Here is a 14,663-nt window from a genome sequence, read left to right as displayed (position 1 = left end):
ATGGTAAAGCGCCGGCCATCAACTTCGTCGCCAACAACCGGCTGTATAAAATGGGGTACTATCTCACCGACGGCATCTACCCGAAGTGGCCGACCTTCGTGAAGACGTGCGGCAGGCCTGCGAACCCAAAGCAGGCTCTTTTTGCGCAGAAGCAGGAGGCTGCGCGCAAGGATGTGGAGAGGGCGTTCGGGGTTCTCCAAGCGCGCTTCAACATCATCAAAGCCCCGGCTCGTTCCTGGTTCATGGAGAGCATGGTCGACATCATGTATACGTGCATAATCTTGCACAACATGATTGTCCGAGACGAAGCACCCGATGCGGGAAATTGGTTCGACCCCGAATCTCCCGGAAGCTCAACCGCAAGTAGTCCGCGGCGAAGTGGAGCGCATCCGTCTATACAAGAACGGTTGGCTATTCGGGCAAGGACATGCGACTCTAGCGCTCACACCCAACTCCAAGAGGATCTAATTGAGCACATTTGGGAAAACTTTGGCGGAGAAGATTAAATTATGTCATTTTTTATTTTTTTAGAATTTTAATTATGTCTTTTTTTCTTTTTTTTTTTAAGTTTAAGTTGTAATGTTGTTTTAATTTTAATGAATTGTGTTTGTTTAAATTTAATTGGGTTGTAAAAAAAATAAAAAATGAAATTGAATGAATAGTAATTAAGGGACGGAGCGTTGCAGGTTCCGTCCCTTAGTTAAGGGATGGAAGAAAAAAGGACAGTTATAGTGGTCAAATAGTAGTTAAGGGACGGTATAGAGACAGCATAGTGGATGGTCTAAGCCTTTCGGGCTGTAAATTGTAATTATCGTGTATTCATTTGACTTTATGATGATGTCTTCCATGTCTCCCTAGGCCTATATAGGCATTAGTTTATTTAGAGAAAATCAAAACGATATAATGCAACACCCATCCTACTTTAAAGCGCATAATTGATAAAATATTAGAAAAATAGAAAGAAGAAATTATTGAAGTATTGATGATGAGACCTATATTAAAAAAAAGTTTATCAAAAATAAAAATAAACTATTTTAAGGAACAAATCAAAAATAAAAACATGTTTATTTTTATTAGACGGAGGGAATATCATTCATTTCATATTAATTGATGCAGACCCCAACTGATATCAAACAAAACATAAGAATAGTTCAATAGATAATAGTACACCTAGATCCAACTCATCGGGTTAGCTCTACTCAGATTGAAGACTAATCGTATTATAATTTTGTTGACTTAGAAATTTTAAAACTCGGTCTTCTAAATTTAGCGGGCAAACATGCAACTGACGAGTTTCAGGTTGCACACGTCCCTACTTCTAATTCTTGTATTGGGCCCCAACCTCCGTCTATTACATCACCCAATAGCATTGACAAAAGTAAAAAAATGGGAATTCTTTTAGTACACAAAATTGAAATTGAATTGGAATTTGAATTCTATGAAATTGAATTGGAGGAAATTGAATTCTAATTCAATTCCAAATATTTTGTTTGGTATAATTAAGAAATTGCTATGGAATCGTATTATAATTTTAAATACTTTATTTTATAATTCTAAAATTTACAAAAAATTATAGTACTCCTTATTGATTAAGAATTATGGGTACCATTATTTTTAAACCAATTATTGTTTAGCAACTAGATTACATTCACTTAGAACAAATCCAAAATAAAAATCCATAAAATTATTTTTTTTTAAAAGTACAATAGGTACAAAATAAAAAAACTATGAATGGATCATCCAAATAAAAATAAATTACAAAATGCATAATGTGAAAAAAAAATACCCAAAAATATTTGAGTCGTCAATCGCCTTCTGTAAACAAATGTATTAATTTTGTATTTTCATTGTTTAGAAGCTCTAAATGTCTAGAACCCATTTAAAAACTGATTGGGGCTTTTTGTCGAACAGTTTGAAGACATTAAAAAACTCAATACAATGAACAAAAATTAACCACAAATGTGCTGCAAATATCAAATTAATTTCAAAAGATGAACATGTAAGCCATATATCAATACTTTAATGATTTCGATAATGAAATTTAATTTTAGATTTGAATTAATTCAACCACAACATTTATACTATAAAGTGGAGATAAAAACACCAACCTCCATCCATGCTTTCTTCATTTGATGTAGAGGTTGAAATTCACCTTTTGATATTTATCTACTTTAACTGGATTCTCCAATTGATTTTATCCCCTTTTGACCTCAACTCTTTATTGATTCTTTTGATGGATAAAGAATCAAAATCCTCTATAATATAATATATGTATATACCGTAAGTATGCCTTTTATGTGCATATGTTTTCAGTAATTGTCTTTTTTTTATATGACTGAAAACATTCTTATATAGGCAATATACACCGTTTCTGTAAGATTGCGTCGTTTAGCACAGAACTGTCTTCATTATTTCATGCGTACCATACATACACATTAATATATATAATATTATATATATGTGTATAACAATCTCACCTGCTAACATACTTACACATATGTATACACGTAATCAATACTTTTCATATACAAGTATTATAATACTCTCGTATTATAATTGTAATGAAACCTTATGCATACATATATACATCGATACTATTATATTAAATAATTAGAGGTAAGAGAAGAGAGTTATCAATACACCCGAATTCTAATTCTTTAATTGACACTGATCCATCACAGTATCATCTTTTATATTAGAATTCTTAACTTTTAATATGAACTTAATCCATAATATTAAACCAATAGATACATAGGTCACGTAAGAATAAAAATATTCTTACAGGACACAAAAATATTCAGAACAACATAATTTCAAGGAAATGAACCAAAAAATTTAGAAACCATCGACTTTCCATCGAACATGAAACTCAACAAATTTGACTGCTGAATAAATTTGGATCCTGATTATAAATAAATCGATATCTGGGGGCACAACACAGTTGAATAGAGAGAGAAAAGAGAGGAATGGCAGGGGATAACAGTTGAAATGAGGGAGAGAAGATAGAGGAACAGCTAGGGCACATCAAGAGAAGTGAGAGAGAGGAAAAAATCAACTTTTTTTTTTCTGACCCATTTTCATATTTGACACGGTGTAAGATCGATCCGCGTGTGTTACTTCATTTGACCATTTGGAATTGCAATTCTTTTTGTTTAGTTATGGAATTGAAATTGTGGAATTGGATTTTATGGAATTGGATTCCAATTTCAAATCCATATACTTTTGTGGAACCGAACAACGGATTTGGAATTGGAGGCTCCAATTCTAATTCCGAGGCCCGAATTTCATGATACCGAATGGACCCTTAATCATAATTAAGGTTATACGTAACATTTTACTAGTTTTTAGATATCCTCAATACATGGTGACCATTTATCAACGCCAAATATGCTATTGAAGAATGATGCTTCCTCTCTTTACAAAAAAATAGCACTACTATCATTTGTGGGTGGCATATAGTTTAATAGTAATAAATTAATAAAATAAGAGAAAAAAATAAAGAAAAAGTGGGTAAAAAATCAGAAAAAAGAGAAAAAAAGTAAGAGATAGAAGGAGAAAAAATGAATAAAGTATGAGAGAGTTTTTATTACCGAAATTAAACTATTTTACATGGACACCCCAAGTTGTCAAAATGAAATTATTTTTCGTAGACACGGGAGTAGTTCAACAAAGAATCTGATTATACAAAATGAAACTGCTTCAGGTCACACACGACAGCTTTTATCTCACAAAAAAAGTAAAAATTCAAACAATCTCAGTCAAAGAGGGTTTAATCGATTCATTTACATCTCTAGCTGCCACAGAGACGAGTGAAGTTTTCAGTAAAATACAAAATTTCTTCACGTGTTTGTTTATGCCTCAACAGATTACAACAACCTACCACTAATGGCTGCCAGGGACCATTATGCTACATTTATTGCCAAAAAAAAAATTGCATAATGTGCAAATCATTTTGGAGACTGTTCTGGAGAATCCTTGACCTCCTGCTTCGACCCGGAAACAGCTGCGGTTGCTGCGGCACTCACGGCAGCAGCTGCAGCGCCAAGCTTCACTCCACCAGCAGCTTTCATCGCACCTCCGATTTTAGCAAATGCAGCTATTCCTCCTACGAGTATAGCGCGCAATGCAACTGTTGGTTTCACCGACATTATATCTGCCATGACGACCTTAAAATCAGCTTGCTCAAAGAATGGCAGGAAAAATGCTGAACATGGACTGGAAAAGATCACGAGGCCGTATCTCAGGGGAGATATATCCAAATTTTCGTGGTACCGACCTTATTGATTATATACATCAAGGGGCCTCTACTTTAGATAATATTAGACTGACAATATATATGATAGAATATTTGAAGAATATGAACACACAAGCTCAAAATATTCAAAAATCCATCAAAGTATGTGGTGTCTATCTACACTATCACAGTATCACCTAAAGTATTAATAAGAAAAACCTTAAATTTAGAGCTATTTCCACAAATGTGCAGAAGCATATATATGCAGGTTTATAAACTTCAGTGGCTAGCTAGCATAATGAATTTCACAAAGATGCAAATTCTAGCTTTAAGCCGAAATGTCCATCAAAATACAGAAATTGTTCAAGAATGCAGAAATCGCAAGTTATACATGACATGATATGTTAGAATCAATAAAGTAGAAGCCGAAACAGACTGATCAGGCTCTCTTTAACCAACAAGAACTTAATTGGCTTGTAGTACGTTGGATTATCACGGTATGGGAGCTAGCAGCTTCAAAAAGATTTGTTTAATTCAACATCATAAACTTCCGTAGGAGTAATACGAATCAAGTTTAGCAGATAACATGTTAGGTGACTTACCAGGAGTCTTTGTTCCCACAAACATTTTTCTAAATGGCAGGAAGCAGTTAAAGCAACCAAAAGCATGCAAGGATATATAATGATCGACTTTCAATTTTCAAAGAGGATAGGTCATTGTTAAGGGCTTGACCTTAACTAATTAATCTGATGATGCAAGGCTTGCTTTGACCGTTCTTTCCTCATATATTCAGATGTTCAACATATGTAAAAATTAGTATCTCTCTGCATTATTCTAGGGGCCACAATGAGCTAGATGCCACCTCTACCCTCTGTTTGCCAAACTATCCTAAATCCAAATACAGATCACGTTTATACGAAAAAGTCTAGCATGCACTGGTCAAAACGAAGTTTCTAATCAAGCTCCAACACTAAAACAAGCTTCAAATCATCCGCAGAAACAACTAAATCTATCGTCTTCCAAAATAAGTTTATTTCTGAATTCCACTCAATCCAATCATGTAACTGCAAAATATGATCCCCTTACTCGTGCAAGCATACAATTTCTCTCACTAATGACTGCCTCCGAGAGGACATAATTGGAATGGCTTGCAGTGTAACATTCAGAGTAAAGAAAGATGTTAAGTTAATCATTCCAATCCATCATTACAGACCCGCACCTTCATTGTAAAAATATACTACAGGATTATGTATAAATACTTCCAAAATTCAACTCGAATACAAAATTGGAAGCTTACAGCATTCAATTATTAACAAAACCAATCAACATCATATCAAAAAATGATTTTGTAAATTAGATTCGTAAAAGTAAAAGTACGCTGGTCCAAAGCATCAAAAACCCCCAAAATAAAATATCTGAAATGGTAAAGTAACACAAAATGCAGATAACGTTAATACCAAAAAGTCAAGCATCCACTCGTCAAAACGGAGTTTCTAATCAACTCCTACACTAATAAGCTTCAAATCATCTACACAAAGAACGAAATCCATCTTCTTCCAAAATTAGTTTATTTCTGACTCCACTCAATCCAATCATGTACTGTTTTTAATATTGTTTCCTGTATACCAAATAAGCAATGACAAACTCCGAATCCCCTTACTCGTGCAAGCATATGATTTCTCTCACTAATGATCTTCTCCGAGAGGGCATAATTGCATAGGCTTGCAGTGTAACATTCTAAAGAAAGATGTTAAGTTTCGGTCATTTTAATCCTGTTACGATCCGAGCTCGTAGCTTCCCTATCTTAGCTCGTCACTGCCGAACTCAGTGACTTCGAACTCAGCGACTTCTTCGCGGTCTCCTTATTTTAGTTCGCCACTGCCGAACTCAGCGACTTCTTCGCGGTCTCGTCACTGCCGAACTCAGCGACGTCTTCGCGGTCTCCTTATCTTAGATCGTCACTGCCGAACTCAGTGACTTCTTCTCGATCTTCCTCTCTTAGTTCGGCATTGCCGAACTCAGCGATAATACGCAAAACAACTCTTGAATGAACAATTGAGATCGTATTATTGAATCGACAAGAAGTTTACACGATAGAACAATCAAACGAAGAGGAGGAACTAGATCCACGATCTAAGCTCCGATTTACAATTCAACACTATACTCAACATAACCGAAAGAAATAAGCATCTCCTCTACTTATACTCTTCATCTTAGCTCACTTAACTAACTAACATCCACGTGCTCGACTCTCATTGGCTGCAACACGTCATATCTCACTTGGTGATTGCCAGCTGGCTTGAGTTAGTTACACAGCAACTAACTCCTATTTAACTCCCAACTTCCAACGATTTCCTTTATAGCTCGCTATCTTGTGTTGCATGCATTTTACGCATGAATGATCATGCATGCAACAATACCCCCGACTTAAGGTTCCTTGTCCTCAAGGAACCAAGGGAAACGCTCGGTGATCACGTCCGCGAATTCCCAAGAAGCATCGGCAGGGGATCTATCTTTCCAATGGATCAGCCATTTTGTAGCCGCTTGATTGTGTCGCTTCACCATTTTTCTATCCAGAATCGCTTGTGGTATAGCATCATTGATATGAGATGTAGATGGTAGATCTGAAATAGGCCCGAGAGGGGGTGCAGCGGGCTTCAGTACTGAAACATGAAAGACATCATGTATAGCAGCTGATGAGGGTAAGTTCAGCTTATAAGCTACCTTCCCCATTCTATCCACGACCTGATATGGTCCAAAAAACTTAGCTTCGAACTTGTGGTGTTTGCCCCGAATAGATTTCTGCCTATAGTCTTGAAGCTTCAGCCAAACCCAATCACCAATCTGAAACTCTCTGTCAAAACGATGAAGATCAGCTTGTTTCTTCATTCTTGCTGCAGCTTTCTCAATATTTTTCTTTAGTATGACAATCATCTCCTCTCTATCTCTCAAAGCAATGTCTATAGCTTCAATATCTGAGTCCCCAGGTAGGTATGGGACATGTAAAGGAGGTGGAAATCCATATAATGCTTCAAAGGGAGTCATCCGAATACTCGAGTGATAAGTAGTGTTGTACCAATATTCGGCTAATCCCAGCCATTGAACCCAAGAATGTGGTTTCTCTCCCATAGAGCATCTCAAATAACATTGTAAACATCTATTAACAACCTCAGATTGTCCATCGGTCTCAGGGTGATAGGCTGTAGAATATAGCAATTCCACACCCAATAAAGTCATAAACTCCTTCCAGAAAGCTCCCACAAACACAGCACCTCGATCACTCACAATTTTAGCAGGCATGCCATGTAATTTGAAAACAAAATCCATGAATATTTCTGCTACTTTCTTGGCTGTAAAAGGATGGGACAAAGCCATAAAATGAGCATACTTACTCAACCGGTCTACCACCACAAATATAGTGTCTTTTCCATGCGAAGTAGGTAAAGCCTCTATGAAATCCATAGTGATATCAGTAAAAATTGCAGCAGGCATAGGCAGGGGTTGAAGTAATCCAGCCGGGGAAGTAGTGCTTGGTTTATATCTTTGGCAAGTCACACACATCCTCACAAATTCTTTAACATCCTTCATCATTTTAGGCCAATAACACAAGGCAGAGATCCTCTTGTAAGTTCCCAACACACCCGAATGGCCAGCTGTTGCAGACTCATGGAATATAGTCAGAATTTTGGCCTTCAAGAATACATCATTTCCAACTACAAGTCTGCCATTTCTCCTTAACTCATCATTTTTCCAGCTAAATTTAGGGTGAGAAGTAGTATCAGTCTGTTTTGCATTCAAAATTAATTGAATTTGTTGATCTGCTTTCCAAGATTCCTTAATCTGCTCAATTAATTCCAAGGGAATTATAAGAGAAGTTAGAGCAAATATCATAGGTTCTGGCACCCTAGATAAGGCATCAGCCACGGCATTATCACATCCTTTCTTGTACCTTATCTCATAATCGAATTGCATCAGTTTTGTCATCCAAGCTTGTTGAGTTGGAGTTGTCAACTTCTGCTCAACCAAATATTTGAGGCTCTGATGATCAGTTAGGATTATAAACCGCCTACATTGCAGGTAGTAATACCATTTTTTTACTGCCATCAAGATAGCCAAGAGTTCTTTTTCATACACAGACAGGGCTTGATGTTTAGGAGTTAAGGCTTTGCTGATAAAAGCTATAGGATGTTTCTCCTGCATTAGTACAGCACCAATACCCACCCCAGATGCGTCTGTTTCAACTACAAACTCCTTGGAGAAATCGGGTAAAGCTAAAACTGGTCCAGATATCATAGCACTTTTTAATTTATCAAAAGCCTCTTGTGCTTCCTCAGGCCAACTAAATGCAGCACCTTTTGTCACTTCTATCAATGGTTTAGCAATGACTCCATAATTGTATACAAATCGCCTATAATATCCAGTTAAACCCAAGAAGCTTCTAACATGTTTAATCGTTTTTGGTCTTGGCCAATTCTTAACCGCTGCTATCTTGGCTTCATCAGTAGCAACACCATCAGCAGAAATGACATGGCCCAAGTATTCCACCCTTCTACACCCAAAACTACATTTAGACTTCTTAGCTAGAAGGCTGTGCTGCTTCATTAAGTTCATCACAGCCGTCAAGTGAAACTCATGGTCTTCCTTACTTTTGCTATAGATCAAGATGTCGTCAAAGAAAACCAGAATAAATTTCCTCAAATGCTCTCTGAAGACAGAATTCATCAAGTTTTGAAAGGTGGCCGGAGCATTTGTTAATCCAAATGGCATCACTAAAAATTCATAGTGACCGGAGTGAGTTTTGAAGGCTGTTTTATGGATGTCCTCCAGCCTCATTCGAACTTGCCAATAGCCAGACCGTAGATCAATTTTAGAAAACCAAGTAGCCCCACCCAACTCATCCAAAAGCTCCTCAATAACCGGTATAGGATATTTATCCTTAACCGTGATAGCATTTAAAGCTCTATAATCCACACACATGCGCCATGATGAGTCCTTCTTCTTGACTAAAACAATAGGGCTAGCAAAGGAACTCTCACTATGCCTTATAACTCCAGATTTCAGCATTTCATCAATCATAGTTTCAATGATATCTTTCTGTTTGGAAGCATATTTATAGGGCCTTATGTTGACAGCATTAGACCCCTCTTTCAAAATGATTTTGTGATCTTGCTCCCTCGGTGGTGGTAATGAACTTGGCTCTGCAAATATGGCTTCATTCTCATCCAATATCAGTTTAAGTTCTGGCCATATTTCCTCTGTACTGATCTCATAACAGAAGGAAATTTCCTCTTCTATTGAAGGCATCAGCTGGCTGATCTTTCTTTCATTTTCATCTTTTTCTTGCAGGTTGCAGATATGTAAACAATGTAATTGATCAGATTTTGGTGACCATAGCTCTCCTTGCAACTTCACAACCGCACCAGATAATTTGAATTGCATAGTCAGCTTGTTGAAATCCCATGTAATCTCACCCAAGGTAGACAACCAAGCACCACCCAATATCAAATCATAAGTTTCTAAATGAATAAGATAGACCTCAGCTTGAAATGTTACTCCCTGCATTTCCCACTCAAGGTTACTACATTTCTGATTGCATTGCAGTAGTTGTCCATTAGCAACCTCTACAGCCTTAGAGGTCACTGCAGTGAGTTCACACTTAATCTTTTTAGCTACTCTGGAACTCAAGAAGTTATGAGTACTCCCAGTATCAATTAAGATCTTTAAAGCCTTTTTCTGACAGATTCCCCTAATCCTCATCAGTTGAGGTCCGTTCTTACCCCAAACAGCATGTAAAGACAGCTGGAGATCCGGTTCTTCACCATCCCTTGTTTCATCTGCCCATTCTGCTTGTTCCTCACTTTCTGCTGTGTCTCCCAGCTCAATCAGTTGTATAACATAAAATTTCCTCTTAGAACATTGATGATTAGGAGTGAATTTTTCAGTGCACCAAAAACACTCCTTCCTAGCTCTTTTTTCATCCATTTCTTTGGGTGATAGATTAGTGCTAGCTCTAACACCACCCAAACGATTAGGCTCCTTATTACCTCCACTCCAATTGTTAGTATTCACCACAGGTTTACTATTAGTGGTGACTGCCAGAGGCTTACTACTCGAGTAATAACTGCTATTAGAATACACATTACTCTGTATCGCCTTAGGCTTAATTCCTAAAGCCTTCACCGTTAGTTCTTGCAATTTAGCTAATGAGTAAGCCTCAGCCAAGCTCTTAGGTTTAAACATTCTCACTGGCATTTGTAGTTCATCAATAAGTCCAGATAAGAAAAAACTAAGTGCTTGATCCTCTCTTATATTAGCTCTCGGATACAACTCATCAAAAGTATCCATGTATGATTGTAGCGTACCTTTTTGTTTGAGATTCCTCAGATCTGCAAGCGGATCCTCAAAAGCATGAGCTCCAAAGCGAGCTGCTACACATGAGATGTAATATCTCCAATCAACATACGCCTCATTTCCATGTAGAGTCAAAAATCCTCTATGCCATTGGAGAGCTTTTCCTTCCATATGAATTGCTGCTACCTTTACTTTCTCCGCCTCTGGTACCCTTGCTACTTGAAAAAAATACTCAGCTCTCATCACCCAACCTTCAAATCCTTCACCATCAAATTTAGGAAACTCATATCGAGTAGATCTTCCCCAATCTGATTTTCCTTCGCTACTTCCTTCACCATTATCCATTGCTGCGTTGTTTTTCTGATTCTGCAAATTAATCGTAGCTATTGCTTGCCTCAATTCCAAAATTTGGATTTCCTGCTCATGAATGACTTGATCACGTTCACTTAACTTCTGATCCATCAATTCCGCCATTTTCTTCTCCATTTCGGCGCCTCTCGTCACCGTTCCAGTTTCCGGAGATCGACTGCTTATACTAACTAACATCCATCAGTAACAGGCCTACACCTTCATTACAAATAAGCAGCAGGATTCTGTAAAATTTCTTCCAAAACTCAACTCGAATACAAACTCGAAAGCTTAGAACATTCAATTTTTTTTAAAAAAAAACAATCAACAGTATGATTTTACAAATCAGATTCATAAAAGTAAAAGCATCAAAATCCCCAAAACAAAACATCAGAAATGGTAGAGTAATACAATGCGCGCGCGCACAGACGAACAGACGCCCAAATTCATGATCGGAAGATAATGAAAAATTATAACCTTAACATTGGACACAGTAGAAAAGCTGAAAAATCAAAGACTAATCAAATGAATAAACAACCAGAAAAAGCAAGATAACGAAGAATAATCGGCGAATCTAACCTGAATTTAATGAGTTGAGGATGTTGTCAACGGAGGCACTCTTCAGCTTCTTCGCTTGCACTTGTGTTGTGTGTTTGCGTCTCCATTTCCTAATTTCTTGCCTGCAATCGAGCTGCGACGACGCCGTATTGACCGTTGGGCTTGGGCTCAGTTGGGAGAATTCGCTCTAGGCCATAATTGGGCTTTGTATTATTCTACTTTTAAGTTTGCTACATGCAATAACGTGTGTTTTTGGATTCACAAGATCATTCTAACCAAAAAATATCTTAAGATCAAGTATCTTTTTTACAAGGTTTCCAAGCTAAAATTCCATTTCACCTCATCCGAAAAATAAAATACAGTATTTAATTCGTACTAAATCGAAATTAGAAATTTGATTCGGTTTCATTTTTAGATAATTTTTAATTTTTCGTGCTGATTATGTTCAGTGTATAAAAAACCGACATATTAAAAATCAAATTTATTTTAAGTACACATATATTATACCTAAAACAAACGCCTAGACTTTACTTGGATGAATGATGATTGGTGTATAATATTGTATTACTACTCATACTATTTAGGTTGAGAAGGAGTAGTTTTTTTATTAGTGGATAAATGATTATTTTAATAATTAATATTCCATCCGACAAAAAATAGACTAGTTTTATTATTTTAGGGTGTCTACCAAAATTAGACAAAGTCTAAAAATGAAAAGTTTTCAACCAATACTAACCTTACACGTCATTCTACGTACTCACAAGTGAGACATTTTTTCACAAGTGATGGAGGAAGTACTCGATAGGCGCTGATAACACATTTTTGCACAGCATCTACGTACTTGAAAATTTTCACCGTTGTTTGCAAACCCGAACTACAAAAAAAGACATTTAATTATGTTAAATTTGAATATAAATTTTTTAAAAAAAATCCTCTCGACGTTTGAGTTATTTTACTAGGGAGTAAATTGACGAGAAAATAAATAAAGGAAAGAAACATACTAGCTAGCTAGTATGATTATTCCCACCCCTAAAAAGTAAAAACACTAGACAATCAAGAAATGAAATCCGGCAGCCAAGGCGGGAAGTGCGCGGCGCTGGTATCATCGGCGGAAGTGCCCCGGCGACTGCATCTTCGCCGCCTACTTCCCGTATGAAACCCACCAGGAGCAGTTCCTGAATGCCCACCGCCTCTTCGGCGTCAGCAACATGGCCAAGATCGTCGGCAGCGTGGCCCCGGCGGACAAGGACGCCGCCATGCGCACCATCATCTTCCAATCCGACGCCCGCGCAGCCGACCCCGTCCGCTGCTGCCTCGGCATTATAAGCGACCTCCACCTCCAGATCCATCGCGCCACGGCCGAGCTCGACACCGTGCGCCGCCACCTCGCTCTCTACCCCCACCACGAGGCGCCGGCGCCGGCTGTTGATGACGGGGTTAATCAATCTTGATTCTTGATTCTTGATTCTTGATTCTTGATTCTTGATTCTTGATGATGATGATGGCGATGGCTACCAATTTGATTACCATCAACTTATTTTCACCAAGGTTTGCTAATTTTCTATCATCATATAGATTAACTGATTTTTTAAACTGCAAACAGCGGCTTATAATAGTTACAATCAAATAAATCTCGTTTTTCATTTTAGCTTTTCTCTGTAGCATTTCATTCATTGCAAATGAATTATTAGGAATGTTTTCAAAATTGTATACTGTGTTCGCTTCAATTTTTTATACTCCTATATTACAGTTTCGATACTACCAACTCAATCCTAGTATTAAGAAGTCATATTTACTTTAGAGTAAAGGCCAAAATTGGTCCTGAACATATAGTCATTTTACGATTTTGGTCCTAAACATTATCTTTTGGATTTTTTGGTCCTGTACATATGGACATTTGATCATTTTGGTCCTGCACATATGGAAATTTGATCATTTTGGTCCTCCGTCAATATTTTCGTTAAAAACTAACGGTCAACATTATCTTTTGGATTTTTTGGTCCTACACATATGGATATTTGATCATTTTGGTCCTGCACATATGGAATTTTGATCATTTTGGTCCTCCGTCAATATTTTCGTTAAAAACTAACGGTCAACGGCCGATTTTTGACTAAAACAATGGGTTGGGTCGGGTCGTGTTTGGGTTACACGTTAAGAAAAAAAATAATTATTTTTTATTAATTAAAAAATTATAAAACTTTAATTTTTAGTTATTTTTGTTGATTAAAAATATTATAACGACTAAAACATGATGTTATTATACGATTTAAACATGATATTACACGATAAAATAAAAAATTACCAAATTAAAATAATCATTTTTTAATCAAAATAATAAAATTAAAGTATACTAATATTAAATCTATATAATAAAATTAAATAATTAAAAATTATTTTTAATAAAATCTATACTTTAATTTTATTAATTAAAAAATATTAATTAATTTTTTAAGAATATTATGCTTAGATTTTAACGAAAATATTATGCTTAGATTTTAAGAAAATATTATTTTTTTCTTAACGTGTAACCCAAACCCGACCCAAACACGACCCGACTCAACCCATTGTTTTAGTCAAAAATTGGCCGTTGACCGTTAGTTTTTAACGAAAATGTTGACGGAGGACCAAAATGATCAAAATTCCATATGTGCAGGACCAAAATGATCAAATGTCCATATGTGCAGGACCAAAAAATCCAAAAGATAATGTTGACCGTTAGTTTTTAACGGAAATATTGACGGAAGACCAAAATGATCAAATGTCCATATGTGCAGGACCAAAAAATCCAAAAGATAATGTTTAGGACCAAAATCGTAAAATGGATATATGTTCAGGACCAATTTTGGCCTTTACTCTTTACTTTATTACTCACTAAGTATAAAGCCAACAAAATTAGCATTTATATATATGTATGGCCAAAATTTTTGTTCGCTCCCCTATACTCTCCTAAAAGAAAAAATATGCGATTTAATCCAAGGTAAGCAAATCTTAATTTAACTAGAAAAAAATGTATAGTACAATAGAACTAGAACAATTTTTCAAAAAAAGTAAAATAATCTACATATATTTATCCATGAAAAAAACATTCGTAATCAAGCCTACGAAAGCAGTATAAATGTATATACCGCGGTTTAAAATTCCTAAATCTTATCACAAAATGACCAAAACG

This window comes from Salvia splendens, chromosome 8, assembly GCF_004379255.2.
Source record: "Salvia splendens isolate huo1 chromosome 8, SspV2, whole genome shotgun sequence".
NCBI lineage: Eukaryota > Viridiplantae > Streptophyta > Magnoliopsida > Lamiales > Lamiaceae > Salvia > Salvia splendens.
This window is presented reverse-complemented; position numbering follows the sequence as displayed.